The sequence below is a fragment of the Sinohyriopsis cumingii genome, chromosome 7, assembly GCF_028554795.1.
Source record: "Sinohyriopsis cumingii isolate HCF-2022 chromosome 7, ASM2855479v2, whole genome shotgun sequence".
Taxonomy (NCBI): Eukaryota; Metazoa; Mollusca; class Bivalvia; order Unionida; family Unionidae; genus Sinohyriopsis; species Sinohyriopsis cumingii.
The window spans coordinates 31,535,080-31,555,970 of NC_142967.1; the positions used below are offsets into that span (position 1 = coordinate 31,535,080).

The window sequence follows — 20,891 nt, forward strand, 5'->3', positions numbered from 1 at the left end:
CTTGAAAATAAAATTTAAAATCAGAACACAGATTTCAAGTATTTTATGCAATAAATATGGATCTCAATGACCTAATTTTTTGATGAGGATATAGTACTGATCATGATATATCCACTCATAAAGTTTAATGATTCCATACATAACAGTACGAGGAAACAGGTGCAAAAAAAAATCAAACGTTTGGTCATCTTAACTAAATACAAAATCTAAGCCAGTAAAATGTGAAATCTACATCACAGAGACTTTATTTTGTTGTAATGGTATTGTACTAACAAAGAGGTACAAATTCATTTAATTTGATAATTCTAGCATAAACAGCTAGAGAAAATCTTGAAAAACATAGTTTAACCCAAGTATGCAAACATGAAATACGTGACACAGCCTCCAATATTTTGTGACCAGTATGTAGTATACTCATCAATATGCTTTCCTTCATTAAGTTGTATGATTCCATGTATAACAGTATGTATACAGTTTGCAAATAGTATCTTTGGTCAAGGATAGGCAAATTTAAGATGTTTGTATGGTCAAATACAGAAGATGACAGCAGAAACATTTGAAGAAAAGAAAGATTTTTTTTGTATCTTGATGTGAATGGTTAGACTAAACAAAAACAGTTTGTTTCAAGATTCTATCATGAACATGGCTTGCAAAATAAACTAAAGAAAAAATTTAATCAAAGTCCGTGAAGTATAAATATAAGTGAATGTATGAAAATTGACCATAAATGATGTAGGCCAAAAGGCCCCGTAGCAAATGCAACCAGCAGGCTTTTCATGGGAGCCGTAGGACCCACCATAAATGTGTCAAAGTATGAGAAAATAAAGATTTCAACTGTAAACAATGTATAGTCATTTATCTACAGCAGCCATTGATCAAACCACTGTACATACATTGTACAGATCATTCTGAATTTTTACCAATTATTTTTTAAAACACAAAAGAGGTTTTAGCATAATCTGATCTCATTTCAACTTTCACTTTTTTTCACAGGACCTGCAAATTTAAGAGCTTTGCATGGCCAAATAAAGAAGAAATCAAAAAGATTTGAAGAAAAGAGTAAACATTTTATTTAATTTACATGGTTAAATGTTTGTTGCATTATTACATGGTAGTACGTGTGTTTAACCAGAGAATTAGCCCTCTGCCAGGACTAATGTTTTGTCATATGTACTGGTCTTGTCACAAATAAACTTCCACCAAACATACAGACAAAAGGTATTTCAAACATTGGTCTATGTAACCTACTTATGTAATGATGTAGAGTAACTGTCAAGATGCATCCCTCACCAATTAATGTACATGTGTGTAGACAGTTAGCCCCCTTCCAATTGGTCGTCATACAAAACCTTGGACTCCAAACTGCTGTCTAGGGCTAGGAAGAAAGGGTAGAGATGCAACACGGCTTTACATATATGTACACATACATGGTTTTTCATGTGCAGACACCATCATGAATGCTGACACACAAATAGTACAACAGCTCTCCCCATATTCATAAAGGTGAGCTAAAAGTGGGATGTCATAACAGGATTTTCACACCTTTCCAAGAGTCAGGTAGTTTTGCCTATGGGGTCAGAAAAAATGAGTGTGTCTATAAATCATGCAATTGGTCCTGCAACAAACAGTGACATTAGAAGTTTAAAAATAGCTAATATATATGATATATATGTCATTGTGACCTAGTTCAGGAAAAGGGAGTGCACTCAGGATGCAATTCTGTTTTTAAAAAAATTGCTAACTCTATGAAACAGCTTGGAAAAGTTGAATGTAAAACCAAAGCAAACTTTGAACTGATAGTGACCAAGAACTGGGTAAGATTTACCTCAGGTCTGACTCATTCCTTACCAAGTTCATTGATTGTGGTTAAGTTTGTTGTTTATACAAATGTAATCAAAAAGGTATCTAAAAATTGAATGTTTCTTTTAAATTTAACTTAGACTAAACTAAAGTGAAAGTTCTATCACCATAAACCCTCTCATCAAGTAGCCCTGTCACTACATCCTGGTATGTGATTCACACAACTAAGAGCCCCATAGTTATTTACAAACCTTAAAATACATGTAGTATAGTCAGCTCAACCTGACACAGACCAATCAGTGACAGACATTGAATATCCTAGATCCTGGTGTATACTTTAGAACAGTCAAACTACATCTCCAACTAATCAATAAAAATAATAATTATTTGCAAAATACAGTTTTATTTTACAAAAGTAGAATCAACATGCCACAGCAAAACATATTAGGAATCAAATTTCAGCCACAATAAATTTGTGGAATGCCATGTCAATCTTGCCTGCTCTATTGTGACATAATCCAAAACATTGCCTGCCAAGTCACTAGAGCAAGATTAACCAATGAGGATAGTACTCCATTCTCATCAAATCAGTCAACACATTTTTTATGGAAAAACTATCATGAATAAAAATGTTCAATCCTTGCTACATATGGTAATGGGTAATTGCTACTTAAGAAATGGAAATACTGAATTATACAGGAACAATAACTCAGACAAGAACAATGTTGTAAGAGAAACACAATATCCCCCAGAGACAATCTGAAGAATATACCGTGAACAGTGTTCCCTAAACTGTCTGTCTGAGTTAAGTGACATGAAGGCATACAAATCTGCTATCTCCTTGTCGTCTGTATAACCATTGTCAGGAAAACTTCATTTCAGAGATATCTAAGCATGTATAAAAATACACTCCATTTATTCTCAAAAGAGCATATATTTTAGTCGTCAAATATTCAATAGACATGACACAGCATGGTTGCCACATGACAACTTCAGCTACAGACCTGCTTTAGTCTGTACCTTTCTGTCCATAACAACCCAATTTTAGCAAGTTCCAGCCAGATTGAAATGAAGGTACTCCCCCACCATCATGGCAATGCACTAGAAGCCCTTCAACGCTGCTCTTTGAGGGCCATACTACACTTCCTCTCTCCAAATTATCAAAACATCTCCTAAAAACTTTATTATTTTCTATTTATTCCACTTATTTGTCTGTTTATTTTATGGTAGAATACATAACAGATTGTGCTTTTGATTGATTTTACTTAAAAAAAGATGAAATTGTAAATTTCATCACTGGTGTAAAATCATTTTGTCACAACAACAAAAAAAAACCTAGAAAATCAGAAACAGTTAAACCGTGCTGCATGTCCCTGCAACAATGTGCTATAAACATATTGCCAAGCTTTGAAGTTGAGGTCATATGAAGGTGAGAGTGGTATGAATTCATTGTCCCAGTTTGTAAGTTTACAGGAAAATATAACATGTTAATTTATTAATTAATTAAAAGTTAAACAGTTAAAACAAATTACATAACTATAAAGCTGAGGTCATATGAAGGTGAGAGAGGTTTCATTTCAAATGTCATGGTCTGTATGCCCGCACATATATATAACAATGTGAATTGATTAAATACCAACTTGTTCGTTTTTTCCAGTTTCCACTTAAGTGTATTTCACAACAAATGGGTATTCTCTAGCTGACTCTATCATTCTGAAGAAATGGGACCCAAATGCCCTTTTCAAGGATGCACTGAGACACAAAACAAAGGCTGACCTTGGGTAGATAATCGACTTACAGACAGTTCAATTACATAATGATGCTTCACAGTAATGGAGGCATGACAGTTCTCCTGATGGCAAAAATATAGGATTGCTTTAGTAAAGTAATACAAACTGTAATTAAATACAAATCAACTAATATAAATAAATCTGCTGGTATTGATAATGTTGGGTTCAAAATTTTCAAGCTAAGTCCATCAACTATAGTGTTTTCTGTTGTTGTTGTTGTCGGGTTTAACACCATTTTTGAGCACACGATAGGCTATACATGGTGGCCAGTATTAATGGCGGAGGAAGAACCCAGGAAAACCCCTGGAATGAACCACCTACCCACGAGAAGCTACTGGCAAGCTTTCTCACATACCCACATTAGCTGAATCCAAGACTCAAACCCATGCAGACAGAGGTGAGATGGCAGTGATCCATAATGTAGAGCACTTTAGACCACTCAGGGCCCCGTTAGTGTTTTCTCTGACATATTTTCAATAAAATAAAACTTGAAAATTATCAGTAATATTCAAAACTGCTCTTGTTGTACCATTACACAAAATTTAAAGTGAAAAAAATTACAGATCAATTTCTATCTTACCCATGCTGTCCAAACTGGGAGCAGTGGTAACTCATAATCTAAGGGTTGTGGGTTCAATACCCACCACTGCCAACCCAGGTTGGCAGTTGTGGTGTGTTCTTGGGAAATGCACTTACCGCCCATATCCTCACCATCAAATAGTCAATAATGTGTTAAAGTGTATTAAAACAAAACAAAAACAAACAAACTGTCCAAATTTATTGAAAGGCTCCTTTAAAAGCAGCTATATAATCATCTGATCAAGTTTAATATCCTCCCAGTCTGGTTGCAGACCTCCTGTCAGACAGCAGACTGTCCTTTAATGGATCTCTGATCAAGGTCATGAAAAAAAATGAAATGGAGGTAACGTGAGTGGTATCTCCTTTTTGGACCTAAAAAGGGTCTTTGATGCTTCAGATCAAAAATTATTCTGCCTAAGCTTGAAATATGTGATAAAAATGCACTATACAGTAATTTGTAATCATATCGGGATGGCAGAAGGCATCAAGTACGAATGGAAAATGCTAGATCTGATAATGCCCGTTAAATATGGTGTTGCTTTTCTGTTTATTATATACACATGCACTCTTTTACTCCACATTCAGTGATCTCACATACATGTATGCTCCTGATACCACAATTTACTCGGCAGCAAAAATAGCCTCTCACATACAATCTACAAGATAACCCACATTAAGAGATGGAATAGAAATAATCCTCTAAAACTGCTGCAAAACTAAATCTATAGTGATTGCAACAATGTATGTGTATGTCCATGGTGGAAATGTAAAATCTCATAAAAAAATTCTTGTGTGTGATGCTTCCGGCTAAGATGAATGAGTGAACATGTGACATCACACATTATTTCCACTGAAGATCCAGTGTTAATTAATAATGTCCATTTCAACTGTTCTATTTACCTAAAGGACATTTGCTCTTTGAATTGTAACTGCAAAACAATGTCTACTTCTGCATGTTATTGGTTATTAAAATGTACAATATTATTTCATCTCTCATCTCATCTCTCATCTCTCATCTGGAACCATATCTTCATGCACTATCTTGTGCCTAAAAATGGTATAAAACTCCACTAAACCACACCAAACCAAGGAAATCTAAGTCAACCCATGCATCCGAATTAATGTAGTAGACTTATATCTGACATACAAAAAAGTGGATTAGACTTGCCTTGATGAATACAGACCAATATCAAACTGTCTGAAAGGCGTGTATAAAAATATCTGCAGAAAAGTATCTTTTGAAGAACAACAAAGTTGACGGATCTCAACATGGATTAGGAGACAAATAACAAGTGCTAGTAGACACTTGAACTCACTGACGAATGATGGATAGTGGTGAAAAAACTGGAGCAATATTCTTTGATTTTAAAAAAGCCTCTGATCTAGCTGACTAAGAACTACAAAAACTACAACAAGATAAATGCTCTTACAATGATTTGCATGTGTAAAATCTTATAGTAGAAGCCAAAAGGTTATTATCTGACAAAGTGCAATCAAACATTCAATAAAGGTGTCCCACAGGAATCTACTTTCAGACCCCTGCTATTCATCTTGTCCATAAATGGCTTCCCTCTCGATCAAAAATTAAGTTACTGATTTATAGTCAGATGATAAAAGTTTGCATAAGTCTAATTTGAGTGCAAATGATCTTAATTATGATTTAAATTAAGATTTACTGCAAGCTGAACACTGGTCTCTGTTAACAGTATGTTTATCAACCCTCACAAACCCAAGACAATGTTGTCTGGAACCAAGCACAGATTGTTAGCCAGTAACAAATCTAAATTAGACCTACTTTGTATATGATACTTTAATTAAACAGGTTTATCAAATTAATACTATGAGTAATGCTTGAAATTATTATTTTTTCACTAACCCATGGGAACAGCATAATACAATTTTTACTGAAAGTACCTAAATATCAGTGATCAAACAGAAGCCAGTCAGTTTTAAATTCAACATTTATTATTTATTAGCATCAACTCAATAACAAATGCACTTCACCAACAGGACTCAGGAAAAGTTTTAAGTTCATGTTCAAGACCCTTTAAGATGCCACAATCTGAGCCATCTCTGTGGAACCAACTTCCTGTTCTGATTTCCTGTATCTCTCTGTCATTGTGTGGTACAACTTGCAGGGGATGATTTAAGAAAGTTTTTAGGTCCATCAACAAATGAAGTTTGGTATTTATCCAAATTCTCAGCACAGAAAGTGCACACTATCACAACTTTTCCTGGGTCATATTCCAGCCATTTATAAAATTTTCCCAGCATTTGTGGTACCTTCTTAATCTCTTTTCTTTATGACATATCTGTGATTTACACTCTCTCTTAAGTCATCATTTAATTTCTGCCATTTCAGTTGTGGCTTGCACACTCTGCAAATACTTCCACATGTTTATAATTGTCACCACACAATGCATTGAATATTTATAAATAACAACACAAATAATTCTGGATTATTTGTTCAGTCAGCAAACATGACCTTTTCGAAATTAGTCAACAAAATCCTGATACTCTGTTGGCAGGGGAGGACGACTCTATCAGTATTGATGATGGCCTGCATGAAGATTAGTATATACTGTGTTGTCATCAATAAACAAAGAAATTGCTATTATTATTATTATACAAAGTCACCTATATTGTTCAAGTCAGTGCAACAAGCTCAATCTTTATTTTATTCTGGAATATATTGCCATTTCATTCCATTTTTGTAACTAGTGATGGAAACCTTGACAAATATTGCATTTTTATTGATTTTCCATCCACCCAGTATGATCATCTGCCCTCGACTGGGCAAAACAAAGTTTACAAGAGGAATCAACTATTGTAAAATGGACCAGTACTGCACATCTATATGGTCAGACAATGTGCCAACAACCAGACAATGTTATGAGAACACACACAAATTCAAGGCTATGGGAAACCATGCACAATATAAAGTATGGAGAAATAAAATAACAAGTATGATCAAAAAAGCTAAAAAAACTTATTATCAATCATTGCTTGAAAACAAAAAGAGCAACACAAACTCCATTTGGAAAGTCTTCAATGAACTCACTGGAGGAACGCACAAAAAAAAGACAAATAAAATTCACTCACTTCTGGTAAATGACACCATAGTCACTGATGAAACTGACATTGCAAATGTTTTCAATGATTTTTTCATCAACATTACCACAAAGTTAAAAGAGCCAGTGATAGAAAACAACTTTAATGAACTGAAAAAGTTCTGCAGCAGTAAAATCTCAAAGGAGGTATGTTTCTCTATCCCACCAGTGTCAAAAAACTTTGTTAAAAAATGTCTCAGTGAACTTGATACCAAGAAAGCTACAGGACTTGATCAGATTGGTCCACGACTCATTAAATCTTCTGCCTTTGCTATTGTAGATAGCATAACATTCATAATTAATTTAAGTATTGCAACCTCATCTGTCCCCAAAATATGGAAAACTGCAAAAGTAACTCCTATTCACAAATCTGGTTCTAAGGATGATGCTGATAACTACCGACCAATTTCAATACTACCAAACTTGTCAAAATTGATTGAAAAACATGTCCATGACTCATTCATGTCATATTTAACCAAACACTTGCTGTTACACCCTAATCAATCAGGCTTTAGACAGAACCATTCCTGTGAGACTGCCTTGATCTCCCTAACTGATAAATGGCTTCAAGCACTTGACCAAGGTAGAATAATAGGAACTGTATTTGTAGATTTCAGGAAAGCTTTTGACATGGTGGATCATGAAATCCTTTTGAAGAAACTGAAAATCTACCAGTGTGATGAAAGAACAATTAGATGGTTTACTACGTACTTAAATGAAAGAACACAACATGTTTACATAAATAATGTTCTGTCTGAACCTGAAACAATTAGATATGGAGTACCACAAGGCTCAATTCTAGGTCCACTACTATTCATTTTATTTATTAATGACCTACCACTTTTACTAAGAGACTCAATAACATCTACAGATCTCTATGCAGATGACACAACATTGTCAGACATCCAAAACACAAAGCATGAGCTCGAAATTTCTTTACAGAATGCCCTAAACAAACTGGAAAACTGGTGCACATGTAATGGCATGGTGGTAAATACTGGTAAAACTAAAATATTACTTATCTCAACACGGCAAAGAAGGACAAATCTTGATAGTGATGAACTATGTCTGACATGGAAGGATACAAATCTGCAAATAGTCTGTCATGATAGGCTACTTGGTGTTCTGGTAGATAATAACCTATCATGGATTGAACATATCAAACATACCAGTAAAAAAGTCAATTCAAGTTTATGGCTTCTCAGTAGGATAAGACATTTTCTCCCTGAAAGGCACAGGAAACTATTTTATAACAGTTACATACAACCCTATTTGGACTACTGTAGTACAGTATGGGGTAATTCAAATGATAAAAACATAGCAAAGCTGGCACATCTTCAAAAAAGAGCATTTGGGCTAATATCAATCCAGAAAGAAAGCAAGGAAAGTTTAGCTGGTAGGTTAAAAATATTACCTATTAAAGACCGAATCTGTTTGAGAAAAGCCAAATTAATGTACAGGATATCTCAGAATAGTGCTCCTGAATATTTACAATCACTATTCCAGTATAGGCTACCTGGTAATACTCCCCACCTGCGATCCATGTCAACCAAACAGTATAAAATTCCCAAACCAAATAAGGAGTTATTTAAAAAAAGTTTCCAATACTCTGGAACAGTATTCCAGCTGAGATTAGAAATGCCCACTCTATTTCTTTCTTCCAAACCCAATATATCCAGTGGCTTCAGAGATGCAGCTTAAATAAATGAATTCCTTTGTATGAGGGCCTCAAGGTAGATTAGTTTTTAGCTAATTGTGTTACCCTCTTTAAATAAGGTCAAATAAGGTCATTATTATAGATATAGATATAAGAAGTAATAAACAGGCGATTTTGTTAAAACTAACAGTGCCATGGGAAGCTAGAATAGAGGAAGCCCAAGAGGGGAAATTGGCCAAGTATCAGCAACTCATCCATGAGTGCAGCTGAATGGATGGAAGGCCTGGAATCTACCAGTGGGAATAGGTCGCCATGGCTTTGCATCACAAACCTTTTGGCATGCCATGGGAGTCACTGGGATTACAGCAGCTAGCCGCAGGAAGTTAATCACAAAGGTTAACAAACAGGTAGAGGAAGCCTCAAATTGGATTTGGCAGAAGACAGAGGAGCAATGGAAAAGGTAATTGGTTCCAGGCTGAGTCTGTTCAACTCAGCTCACCACTGGCGAGTGTTGTTGGTCAGTGCCAAAATGCACTAGGAATGGGGGTCCCCAACTGATAATGCAGCGGAAAATTGTATTCATAAATAATTATAGCCACATTTGGAGACCACAGTGACTATTAGGAAAGATTAATTGGCAACCGTGAAAAGAATGGTGACAGAGGAGTGAATGCTGACAATTAGGAAAGTCCAGTTAACAGGCACATGATGGCCTAACTAGCCAGAGTACAACTCCTGCATTTAAGGAGAAACCTAGATTGGCCATGGAAATATACATTTTGAGATACCCCCAATAAGTCATGGGAGAGTGGGGTAGGGTGACTGACCAAATGGCCATGCAATTGAAATGAACATGCTTTATATATATATATATATATACACATACATACATATACATATATATATGTTACTTTTGCTTATTCATGCTGACAGAGCTTATGTTTGTTTGTTTTAAATTCCATATTTAGGAGTGCCATGAATGGTAGATTATACTATATTATTATTATTACATGTATTATTATTATTATTATTATTATTATACACATGAGAGTGTTTGAAAGTCAACTGTGAAGGCACTAATGTGGCATGGTTGAATCTTACTGATCTTGATGGCATCGATCTTTGGTCAATATATGTAGTCTTAAGTATAGACAAATAAACCATAACTGAATTATCTGACTTGCCATGAACATGGCTGCTTACATTTTTACTCCATTTTTGCCCCTGACCTTTGACAATTTGATATCATAATCATTAGGCTTCTTTCTTTCCACAAACTTTGTGAAGGAATATGGTTGATAAATTGTGCAGAAACCTTTTTTTTTGGTCAGTGACCCAACTTTTGACCTCTTAACCCCCAAAATCAAAACTTTTGACCCCACCAAATCAATAGGCTTCAATCTTTCTTCAAATTATCTACAAAGTTTGGTCCAGAACCAGTGTCATTATGCAGAACCCATTTTTCCTTTTACCCTGAAATCAATATACATCTTCTTTCCTCCAACTGCAAACCATTCACACTGTCCGGTATATGCATATGGAAAACTCAAGTTATGGTGTGGAAACCATTTTTCTTCTTTCAGTAACAGTGCAATCTATCAACAAATTTCAGTCCAGGTATGTGATGTAGAACTAAAGTTATTCTCTGGAAAACTCTTTTTTTCTTTCAGTCTCAGTGACCACGACCACTGACTGTTTGACCCAAAATTCAACACAATTTTTCCTTATCAATATGCAAGCCATGGTACATGCAAGTGTTGGTGAACTGAGCTATGATGTACAAACCATTTTTCTCCAGTCAATCACAGTGGCTTTGATCTTTGATCTTCTGACTCCAAAGTTAAAAAAAATCTTCCTTAACCCAAGTACAAGTTATCCACAATGTTTGGTTACTGTATACATCACAAATTATAGTGTAGAAACAAAACTGGTAACAGACAGATAGACAAACAAACTATGAAATACCTTATGGCAGGAATATAAATATTTTTTTAATGGATTTCATAATCTAACCAGGTCATTTACTTATATACACAAATAAGCCTAATAAATTTGATTTGTCTGCCTCGCACTGTATTATGCTCATCGGGTTTCTGCAAAACAAATGCAAACAGTTCCAAAAATATGCAAAACTAAAAAACAAAGGGCTGTAATAAGCCTCTCTGGACAAATATTTGGATAGGACCCAATTAAGACATTCATTCTACAAGCAGTGGGGTCCAGTGGCATTATACAAACTTTTGAAATGAATATCTACTGGCTAAAGTCCAATACACAATAAATAAAATTTAGTTTCATTGTAATTAAAGTATGATGATTTGATTAAAAGAAAGCTAGAGTTAAAGCTCAGTTGATAAAGCAACTGACTGAAATAACCCAAGCTGCAATACCTACCATGCCCAGCTACTTGTGTGTCTCCTAGGGAAAGACATTTTGCTTTTGTTTTCTCAGCACGATGTATCCAGTGATGTGTTAAATGTCCCATTTAAACAAACAAATCAAACCTGATCAAACAGTACTGTATTCTATTCTGGAACAACATCAAGTCTAAACCTAGGTAACAAGCCAAGGATTTTTGAAAATCAACCTCATTCTTTAAGAATTCTCTAATAGTATAATAATGCAAGAAGCTCATCTACCTAACAGCACATATTCAGTGTGTTCTCATTCATATTAGATAAGAAAAAAATGTGCTTCTTTCATTTTTGTTTAAAACAATCTTGGCACAGGAGAAATTTGGCCATGTAGATTAAAGACAAAACATACAATGCCTTTTGGGACAATATCATGATTTCTAAACCATATAATTAATGAACTTCTACCAAAAACCGGTCAAAATAATAATAATACATAACTTTGTTACAATTTCTGTAGTACAATAAGCATTGATAATATTTGTCCACTAAGAGTGGAACAGGTGACAGAAATCCCAATTTGTAGACAGCTATCACATCTAAATGGGATTTATTCATAGCAGATTAGACAAGATTTATTTTATACTAAATACAATATATAAATTTGATGAATACCTACAATAAAGTTATTTCTAAAAAGAAACTAAGAACATAGATGCTTCACCAATGTGACTGAAAAATGACCTCAGTACAAAACTTAAAGAGAAAAACTGTACTACTGTATACTCTAAAACTTTTGAGATGGGGCATACAACTCTTGCATCATCTAACACAAGCAACTTCTGTTTTATTAATTAAGGCTGAATTCATAAAAAATGTATGCTTCAACCTGGCTGAACATGTCATAGTAACTCATATTTAATTTAATACCAAAAATGTACAAAATACCTTTTTATTTGTCCCCACCATATTCAACACTACTAAATGAATTCCATCACCAAATTCTTATGCATAGGTCCAGCTGTCAAACCCTATAAAATGAATCATTGACATGGGTGACATTAAATAAAGCCCTATGTTTAAACCCCAACCCTTTGAAAATAGAGCAAAAATGAGAAAGTAGAGCAAGTTTAGCATTGCATCATGATGTGGGTCATCCATCTGATTACTCTAGACTTGCTTATGATATGTAGCTGACAATTAGTTCTTCTGTCACATGTTTATGTACATTATTAATGATAAATGTGAGAATGCTACCCTTTATAATACAAAGATCAATATATGCATTGTTTTTCAGTTAATTTCTTTCAAATTATCATCTCCTCCCTCTATATTTTTCTTAATGACCTGATGATGCTGCAGATTTCAACAGTAACACTTTTTGGGGTCATTTTTCAAAAATCTAGTCAGATGATGAAGATATCATGATACACTACATACTTTTATGTACACAATTTTATATAAATTCACAAATTGTTCTTTGAATGTAAAAATTAAATTATTTTAAAACTGTACTGTTCTTCAACTCTAGTAAATGTATGAAAAGAAAAATCAGTTACTGATTATAACAATAATCTTCATTTATTATTAAGCCTTCCAAAATGAAACAGTGCCATTACCATCTTTGTAAATAATAATAAATTTAAGTTGAAATATTAATGAGAAAGTATGTTTCTTCAAGTATGACAAGAATATTTGACAATAAGAATTGTAGCTTGAAACCCGTTTGCTTTAGTTCTCAGATTACAAACAGATGGCACAAATTAATCTTTCAACGTCTAACATAATTTGCTTCTAATAATGAAGGACACATTCTGTAGTAATACATGTCTTTATATATTTGTACATGACACCTATGATCTTTTCTGCTTCAAATAATTTTTATTTAAATTTAGATCCATGAACCATAGTCAGAAATAGTTTTTTTATGACTTCTTGCACAGCAGACACGCCTAGATATTAATACAGGTAATTTTCCTGAATGATGTCATCAGCAGCCATATTTGTGGTATGCTAGCAAATTTACTGATGTGTTTGTATGGTGTATGGAAGCTGATATAAATTTATTGAATCTAAAGATACTGTTACAGAATGCAAATCAGGCTTTCTGAAAGTATCTATATTAGTAACTTGTAAGTTAAATTTGCTTCAGTTTGCCTTGTTCAAAATGGTGAATTGTGGTGGAAATGTATGGAGAAACTGCAGGTTGCCCATTGCACAGGTAAAATGGGCAGAATATGGTCTGCTTGTGACCTTTTCGGGAAACATCTATTCTCATCTAAGTACACAGATGAGATGACTGTTGCTTACAGGCAATTCAATGAGCGACATATAGTATGGATCAGTTTGAATCTCATAAATTATTAATATATATATATATATATATATATATATATATATATATATATATATATATATATATATATATATATATACTGGAATAATCCCCTTATGACCAAACTTTTGTTGGGGTCCTGAATTTTCTTTTTCTCTTTTTGTTTCATCTGCAAACCTAAACATCCCCAACTCCAAACAGCGAAACAAATTTCAACTCCAAATTTCATTTTTAATCTGAAAAGACCCCCATACAACAAACACTCAAGTTCAAATTTGGAAATGTATTTTAGCTGCTAAATTCATGCCACGTGCTGGACAGATTAATTACTGTTAAGTTCTTAATGGAGTAGGTTTATCTATGAGACAAACACCTGAAAAATGTACCAACGGTACACAATACTTAAAAAACACACCAACACAGATTATGGCTGATGTTAGGCAAATCTGAAGCCTTTGCACTTTAAGCTGAGTTATTAATAGCTAAATGCTTGTAGGTAAGCCATTTAAGAAAAACTATGTTTATCTGCTTACTACCCAATTGTGATTTGATGCTATTCAGTTTTGTATACATGATCAATATAAATATATGTTTGTTTTTTAATTAAATGTCAGGACTTTATTATGACATACATTTAACACTTTGCAGATGGAGACAAAGCAGTAAATGTATTCTAAAAGTCAGATTCACTCACATGGCTCTTGAGCAGTGGACATCATGAATTTTACTTAGCATTTAAACATTATGAAGTATCATTCATATGGCCTTATTAAAGTAAAGTTATAAAAGTATCCAGTCCTCAGATGTGATGAGGACTGTACTTCTATGTGAAACAACTGTATTTATTCATGTCACGGTATTTCTTGTGATGAGGACTATATTACATCTATTTGGAACAAGTGTATTTATTCATGTCACAGGCATTTCTTGTGATGAGGACTGTACTTCTATGTGAAACAACTGTATTTATTCATGTCACAGGATGTTTCTTGTGATGAGGACTACAGCACTTCTATGTGGGACAACTGTATTTGTTCATGTCACAGTATGTTTCTTGTCATGAGGAATACAGTACTTCTGTGTGGAACAACTGTATTTATTCATGTCACAGGATGTTTCTTGTGATGAGGAATACAGTACTTCTGTGTGGAACAACTGTATTTATTCATGTCACAGGATGTTTCTTGTGATGAGGACTACAGTACTTCTATGTGGAACAACTGTATTTATTCATGTCACAGGATGTTTCTTGTGATGAGGACTACAGTACTTCTCTGTGGAACAACTGTATTTATTCATGTCACAGGATCTTTCTTGTGATGAGGACTACAGTACTTCTATGTGAAACAACTGTATTTATTCATGTCACAGGATCTTTCTTGTGATGAGGACTACAGTACTTCTATGTGGAACAACTGTATTTATTCATGTCACAGTGTGTTTCTTGTGATGAGGACTACAGTACTTCTATGTGGAACAACTGTATTTATTCATGTCACAGGATCTTTCTTGTGATGAGGACTGTACTTGCATGTCAAACAACTGCATTCATGGCACAGGACGTGATTTGCAGAAGAAACGTGTTGTTCAGCAAATTCTTCAATAGAAACATGTATTAAAAAAGCAGCTTTTTCTAAATACTGTGCACACAAACAGACACTTGTATAGTCTTGTAATTATTCTCTCTCATCATCACTTAAGAACATGGAAAAAGACTTTTTTTTCTTCAAATCTGTGAATACCTCTGCAAAGTAAACATTTCTGGGTCCCAATGATTTTTGGCTTAGAGTGGTTTCTCTGTGTGGTGTGTGGATGGGTTTGTGTTCACACATAACAAATATATGGCAGGAGATATGAAAGCTTGACAGAATAGGGAGATCTCAAACAAACTCTAGGTCATTTCACACACACACACACATACTACTGAAATAAAAGTCACATGAAGCATCATAATGTGAGCAACACTTATATTCCTCATCATCTGATAGACACATGCTAAAATCAATGACAGAACACAATCCTACGGACTAAATATACAGGATATATGTAGTAACAATATATTAGTTTATCTGGTATACAGCCTGATCCTTCTGCCATCGATTTTGCTTTCTAGCCATCACACAAAAGTGTAGCCAGCTGTGAATGTACATATATATCTGTATAATAATGTGTTTATAAAACTCATGTCAAATGTCATCTCAGGAGTATATCCAGACAATAGGCTGTTCCCATCTGATACGTAACCAAGGCAGGGATGGGAGTGTTACTTTCAATTTTCTTTTGTATAAAAAAAACTGACAAAAATGGCAATTATACTTCAACATAAAGATGCCATCAAAAACATAGCTGCTGTTCAGAAAGAGTATTTCACTTATGTTGTTGTTGTTGTTGTTGTTGGGTTTAATGCCATTTTTCAGCACAAGATAGGCTATACATGGCGGCCAGTATTAATGGTGGAGGAAGAACCCTGGAAAAACCCCAAAAGAACCACCCACCCATGAGAAGCTACCGGCAAGCTTTCTCACATAACCACATTGGCCGAACCTGAGACTAACCCATGCAGAAAGAGGTGAGATGACAGTGATCCGTAACGGTGAGTGCTTCTGACCACTCTGCCACTCAGGGCGCCTCTCACTAATGTAGAAAACAAATTCTGACAATTTTAGGATTTCTTCATTAGTTGATTGATGACTTCAACTAACCATAGCACTACTAAAAATATGAAAAATTCCAGTCTGACAGGAAATTGACTAGCTTCAACTAGTGGACTACTGCCAACTTCAAGCCCTGTATAAAAAGCTGCTAGGGTTAGGGCTATGAGCTACAAATGCTCAAAGATTCCAAACCTTGTCCATCAACTCTGCTTATTCAGGGCACATAAGAAGTTGTTGTTGTTGTAGAGTTTAACGCCATTTTTCAGCACACAATAGGCTATACATGGCAGCCAATATTAATGGTGGAGAAAGAACCCAGGAAGCTGGCAAGCTTTCTCACATACCCACACTAGCTGAATCCAAGACTCGACCCCACGCATACAGAGGTGACATAACTGTATCCGTAGCAGAGAGTGCTTTAAACCACTCTGCCACTCATGGCCCCAGAAAAAGTTGTTTTAAAGAAACAAAAAAATGCACCTATTCAAAGCAATTTTTTGATGGCATTAAGTTTCTGTCTTAAGCAATATATGAGAAATGGTGCTACAAATAAACTTGAACTGGTAGATATGCCTACACACATAGTAATTAATAATACAACAGTGGAATAAAATCCATGGGAGTTAACTCATATAACAAACTGTAAACAAAAACCAAGAGTTAACTTTCTTTATTAACTGACCAACATTTATACAGGAGCCTCTTACAGCAAAACTGCTCCAAGACAAAATCTGTATCTTGGAATGCAAGAAAGGATATCTATATTTTTTGTCCACTTTGTTCAATTTTTTCACTCTGTAATAAACAAATACCCCATTCTGAATAACCAAAACTTCCTCATCAACCAGCACACATCAAACTTGTGACATCAGGACTCCAAAGGCAGCTCTGAATGCAAATGAAATGCAGCAAGTCAAACACTTTTCACGCTTTTCCAAAAGGGTACGAGTTTTCATACCCTTGTGAATGGCAATTCAAAGGTCTCAGGCAGTACTTAATTTAATACTCAGGATGTGTACCTTGTGTAAAATAATGTTAATACAGTCAACAGCAGCCACCCATGGGGAAATTGACCTTGGTAAACAGGTGGCCTCTGAAATGCTGGTTCACAATTAAAACTTGGTTCTTGAACAAAATACTATGCACTGAATATCATTATTATTATTTTCATTAACAAGTGTAGCAGTAGTAGTAGTACTTATAGTAATAACAGGGTTTTCACAGGATTTTGATAGCTGCAGCACAGACTGCCTGTTTGAATAATGCTGCAGACCCTGTGCTAATATCTGCAGATTGTTAATTGCTCATTCCTTCCACAAACTGTACATGCAGTTTATACAGAGTATTTTCATTTGGGGGGGGGGGGGGCCAACACAGATGCCCCCCAACACACACTTAACCGAAAACTTTTAGTTTTGTTTTGTGTTACCCCAAAGGGTGTGTATGTTTGTATTTTTTATAAATAAAATTTTGATCAAAATTTTAACTAAAAAACTAAATTTCTATGGGGTTATTTTTCATTTCCCGGTGTTTTCTAAAGGGTTGTTCATCCAACAGACGGTTTGATCCCTTATATCAGAGTTCCTTCCCTTGTTTGTTACATGATCTTTGCCAGAGATGCCCTATGTCCTGTGAATGTTACATGTATCGTTGTTATATTGGGTGCATGCTATAAAGTCTGTATCGGCCAGGGATCAAACACACAACCTCATAATGTACACACAGTGTAAACCCTTAAAACACACGACCTCATAATATACACACAGTGTAAACCCTTAAAACACATAACCTCATAATGTACACACAGTGTAAACCCTTAAAACACACGACCTCATAATGTACACAGTGTAAACCCTTAAAACACACAACCTCATAATGTACACACAGTGTAAACCCTTAAAACACACGACCTCATAATATACACACAGTGTAAACCCTTAAAACACACAACCTCAATGTACACACAGTGTAAACCCTTAAAACACACAACCTCGTAATGTACACAGTGTAAACCCTTAAAACACACAACCTCATAATATACACACAGTGTAAACCCTTAAAACACACGACCTCATAATGTACACACAGTGTAAACCCTTAAAACACACAACCTCATAATGTACACACAGTGTAAACCCTTAAAACACACCTTATAATATACACACAGTGTAAACCCTTAAAACACACGACCTCATAATATACACACAGTGTAAACCCTTAAAACACACAACCTCATAATATACACACAGTGTAAACCCTTAAAACACACAACCTCATAATGTACACACAGTGTAAACCCTTAAAACACAAAACCTCATAATATAGACACAGTGTAAACCCTTAAAACACACGACCTCATAATGTACACACAGTGTAAACCCTTAAAACACACAACCTCATAATGTACACACAGTGTAAACCCTTAAAACACACCTTATAATATACACACAGTGTAAACCCTTAAAACACATGACCTCATAATATACACACAGTGTAAACCCTTAAAACACACAACCTCATAATATACACACAGTGTAAACCCTTAAAACACACAACCTCATAATATACACACAGTGTAAACCCTTAAAACACATGACCTCATAATGTACACACAGTGTAAAGCCTTAATAGCATGCTTCATTAGATCACAAATTTGGAATTACCGTAACATGATTGTGGTCTGATTCCTGAAAATTCATATACACGTATTGGTTAGTTCACAAAAAGATATATTTCTTTTTCTCAAAGTATGAAAACTAATGTGTAAAAAGTCAGTTATTATTTTCGGGAAGAGATCATGTATGAATTCAAATATAACACAACTGTAGCATGACATACAAGATTTGACATATTTTCCATCAATTTCTCGAAGCAAAAAGATTTTTACCAGAGTAAACAAGAGTTTGATTTAATAATTTGGCAAGTTGATCATCATTGTTCTGAAAGAAGTCAGCTCATTAAAATGCTAATCAGTGTTAATCTTATTATTACTGAACTATGAACAATAAAATCCAGCAAGTCTTTTTCTGTTTTTCTTTAATACATTGTGTACAATATTTGCTGAAAGAAAAGAAATTTTGTTTATCTGAATTTATAATCATTTAATTTCAGTAATTGCTAATCATCACTGTTAATCTCACTGCTATAGTACCGGTGTGACAGTTTATAGTGATGTCCAACACTGGGGCATCATGCCGCAGACATGTAGCAAGATGTCCCACCTAGCCACATCATCCTGATACCAGGACGACCAGTCCTAACACTAACTTCTTAATGCTGAATGCCAAGCGAGGCAGCTGTTAGTACCATTTTTGTAAGTCTTTGGTATGACTTGGCCGGGGTTTGAACCCATGACCTCCTGTTTCTGATGCAGATGCTCTAACCACTAGGCCACTGGAGCAGTCTTCACTTGTGATAGAAGGTTCTTCTTCGGTACTGTTTACAAAAAAAGAAAATCTGACCTCAAAATATAAATACATTTGGGGAAGGTGTAAAATTGGATTAAAATTTTACTAAATTGAGTCCTAAAACAAAAATGTTTTCACAAAACCAGTACTGATGTCTGCTTTATTGCCGCAATACTTTATTAAAAAAAATCACCCACCTCTAGTAACACCTGGAACAATTTGACCCAATGTTCAATTATTTTAGTTCTTTAAACCAATACATGAAATTTCTCTGGTGTGGAGGATGGTATGCTTTAAATGGAATGAGCATACAGTTTTTTTTTTTTAACTAAGTGATATTAATAATAGTTAAAATGCAAATTTGTTGCTGATGCAGTTCCAAGTATTTCTTTATCAAATACTTCTGTGAGGCAGACATAGTGATCGCAAGGACAAGACAAAATAGTTATATACAATGTAATATAACGGGATGCCTTTCATGAAATACAATTATCTGACCTACCTTCAGCAGATTACGAAAAAAAGTAAATTCTATCAACAATAGCAATGCCTGGGAAATGAAAGATCAACACATAAGGATACAAGAATAACTGACAGAAACAAAGGAAAACACCAAATAACACAATTTATTATGATGTGGCTTTATTTGCTTTCAATATTTATTTATTTTTATAAATATTGTCCTTGCCCATGTATTCTAGGGGTATCAGTCATGATCACATAACTGTGCGGAAACAAAACCAATATTGTCCACTTCTTGAAATGTTTAGTAATTATTATTTTCCCTCAAGAATTTCACCAGCACAGATATGCACAGAAAAGTATATATTAAAAAAAAACTATTCACATAAATACTTCTAATTTCACAATATTACTGCACAACTTATTAATATTTAGGAGCATCAAAGCAGTAATGCCTGAGTCAGGAGACAATTTGGACTGAATATGTTCTGGACCTGCAACAAAATGATATTCAGTGGTTGACAAACTTTAGTGCCTTATAACTATATACAGGTATAATGCTTTACTTTAAATCTGCCAAAATATTATTCACAGAACATGAGGTCTCAGCTCAGCAAACTACAAACAGCAGCATTGTTTTTTAGCTTGCTGAAATGTTGATTAAATCATGGTTTACGTTAATTCTTGGAGCATGTGAAACATTTAAAAGTTTTGCAGAAGTGGACTCGTTTATTACAAAACTC

General features: G+C 34.6%; 1 protein-coding gene across 1 annotated transcript in view; it reads right to left on the reverse strand.

Moving 5' to 3' along the window:
* LOC149794974 (hexokinase-4-like) overlaps positions 1-20,891 on the reverse strand; it is an 88,476-nt gene that overhangs the window by 65,181 nt on the left and 2,404 nt on the right. The gene's annotated exons all lie outside the window — the stretch shown is intronic.